The following is a 3218-nucleotide window of genomic DNA, read 5'->3' as shown; positions in this document are numbered from 1 at the left end:
AGCCATTGATCTCCACACATGACAGCTCGTTTCTGAGAACACTTTTTTAAAATAATTGCCGTATTACAAGTTTATTATTTTTCCTGGGAACTTGGCCACATATAATGACACAATGCGAAGGTTTCCCAATTTTTTATTTTTTTATTTTTTATGCCCGTTTCAAAATGCAGTCAAAACAGCGGGAATGATCATTCCTAACTAGTGATTGAATCTTGGGATTTTTTTGGTGTTTCTTTTATTAAATAGATACTTATGTACCTAGAAATGATTTTTGGAAAAAATAAAGAGCAAACTACAAGGTAGCTACAGTTCAAATTTGACCCGCTTCCAACTGAATAGGCGGAAATTTGTCTTTTTCACGAGAGGTGGATCAAAACTTTTTACACCCAACCATTTGGTTAATTGTGCATTAAATATGGCCTAGTATTTTAGAAAAATGATTTGGTCCAATTATGCAACAATTATTTGGGAGGTCCTTCATAAAAAAAACCTCCTTTTAGGCACTCGAAAAATGGAAAATGGTTTTTTCATCCAAAGAAAATGAAAACTTCCTTAGGAAACATTGTTTGCCATTCCAATATGCACCCTTGTGCCCAATATGAGATCATTTGAACAAACTATGCCATGAATGTGGCCATAAGATTAATCATTTGGCTTGAAAGCCATTGATCTCCACACATGACAGCTCGTTTCTGAGAACAGTTTTTTTAAATAATTGATGTATTACAAGTTTATTATTTTTCCTGGGAACTTGGCCACATATAGTGACATAGTGTGAAGGTTTCCCATTTTTTTTGTTTTTTTGATTTTTTTATGCTCGTTTCAAAATGCGGTCAAAACGGCGGGAATGATCGTTCCTAGCTAGTGTTTGAATCTTGGAATTTTTTTGGTGTTTCTCTGATTAAATAGATACTTATGTACCTAGAAATGATTTTTGGAAAAAATAAAGAGCAAACTACAAGGTAGCTACAGTTCAAATTTGACCCGCTTCCAACTAAATCGGCAGAAATTTGTCTTTTTCACGAGAGGTGGATCAAAACTTTTTACACCCAACCATTTGATCAATTGTGCATTAAATATGGCCTAATATTTTAGAAAATTGATTTGAACCAATTTGTCAACAAATATATTATAGGTCTTTCACAAAAAAACTCATTTCAGGGATTCGAAAAATGAAAAATGTCTTTTTTGCCAAAAAAACTCATGTCTCACGACACCTTTTTAAATATATTTATCTTTTTTCATGTTTGTTATTTTTTTATGAAAACTTGTTCATGTTTTGGTGACACAATGAGAAGGTTTTCCATTTTCTTTTTGAATTTCTCAAGTCATAAAATAGCTAACATGATTTTAATGCATTATTTTTAGGCAACTATGACCTATTTAGATGGTCACAACATCATACTACATTCTGATTGGTCCGTGGACCTCTCACGCGGATCGTGCATCATACGCCGTCGGATGCTCGCGGATCCAACGGCCATCCTCAACCCTTCCACACTAACTCCGAAACCCTAGGTCATTTTCAATCCACCCCCCGCCTCCTTTCTTTCCTCGCTCCCTTCTCCTCCTCTCCCCTTCCAAGTCTTCTCTATCGCGACGCCGCACCTCCCACGATTTGATCCAATCCTCTCCCCCGATCCCACCTGCCGGCGGCGACCTCCTCTCAACCAGCCCCGCCGGCGGCCTCCAGATCCAACCCAGCTCAAGCCCATCTCCTACCCCGTGACCATGGCCATGGCAGGGGGAGCCTGAATCCCTAGCCCGTGGTGGCTAGGGTTTCGGTCGCCTCCAACTCGATCCCGCGCTGCTCCGGTGAATCCCAAGCCCTCAAGCGCCGATCCATCTCCGGGATGGCCTTGATCTGCTCGAGGACGACCGGTTCTTCGTCAACCTGCAAGGATGCGCGCCGGCAGCAGCGATCTCCTCTCCGGCGAGCCCTCCCATGGCGACCAGGATGGTCTCCCCCTCCCAAATCCATCACGGTCTCCAAAATCTCCCTCTGCTCCTCAATGTCCGACCCATCTCCCCTCTCAGATTTTAGTTTTTTTCTTGATTTGGTACGGTGGTGGTTCGCCTCTATCCCCCCTCTCTCACTCTTTGTGCTTGTAGCGGCTGTTCCCCCCAACCTCCGGTCCATGCGCGCGACTGTTCGTCCACTCGAGCGAGCAGGATGCTGGAAGGGAAGGCAACGGTGGAGGACACCGACATGCAGGCCAAGATGTAGCTGCAGGCCACGTCGGCGGCGTCTAGGGCGCTCGACCACTTCGACGTCCTCGACTGCCGGAGCATCACGGCGCACATCAAGAAGGTGAGGAACTTGCCAATACCGCCCCAAATCTATAGCCTCTGAATCTGCAAGTAACAAGCTAGAGAGAATCTTGCAAGAGAAAGAACGATGCACTTGAACATAAATCAGCAGTTAGCTGCGCAAGTGCTGCCGAGTGATTGGATCTGATTTGGACGGCTGCACTGCAGGAGTTTGACACGATCCATGGCCCGGGGTGGCAGTGTGTGGTGGGCTGCAGCTTCGGCTGCTACTTCACGCACAGCAAGGGGAGCTTCATATACTTCAAGTTCGAGTTGCTCAGGTTCCTCGTCTTCAAAGGCATGGCGGATGAGCAACCGCTACCGTGCTGATCTGGTCTGTAGGTTTAAGTGACAAGGTGAGCATACAACTTGTGATGCATTTTCCTGGTCTATAGGTTTATGTGAGTTCTGATCTGATGGTGGCATTTTGCAATTCTAATCAGTTTAAATAATGGCTATTGAAGATCCATTTATACTTCCACATGGTTTGAGAATCTGGATAGGATCACTATAGCAGTTATGTGATTCGTTCTGTGGCTTGCGTTTGGTACATGGAAATAACAGAATAGAAATTTGGATTTTTTTGACATGCCATGTAGTATACTGAAAACCGCCTTTCTTCTAGCACTGCTACACAACGCTAGTTAGGATGAGTACAACTACATTTTACTAGTACTTGCCTTGGTGATATGACACGTCCATGGTGCGATTTAATTAGATTCAGACTTTGATAGGCCAGGGCGTGTGCTTGTATTAGCATGGAACAATTACTACTAATTAATGAAGGAAGCACACTTGTTTCATAAAGGAAGATATGTCTGTGTTAGTATTAGTGTTCTTGATCTTACCTGATAGACTTGTTTTTACTAATGTAAACAAATAAAATCAGATTGTTTGCATAAATCATT

General features: G+C 43.0%; 1 pseudogene; it reads left to right on the top strand.

Annotated features, from left to right (window-relative positions):
• Window positions 1-2173: 2173 nt before the first annotated feature.
• On the top strand, window positions 2174-2640 carry LOC123185445 (dynein light chain 1, cytoplasmic-like; annotated as a pseudogene).
• Window positions 2641-3218: the final 578 nt, after the last annotated feature.

The sequence above is a fragment of the Triticum aestivum genome, chromosome 2A (genome assembly GCF_018294505.1).
Source record: "Triticum aestivum cultivar Chinese Spring chromosome 2A, IWGSC CS RefSeq v2.1, whole genome shotgun sequence".
In the NCBI taxonomy this organism is placed as follows: domain Eukaryota; kingdom Viridiplantae; phylum Streptophyta; class Magnoliopsida; order Poales; family Poaceae; genus Triticum; species Triticum aestivum.
This window is presented reverse-complemented; position numbering and strand designations above follow the sequence as displayed.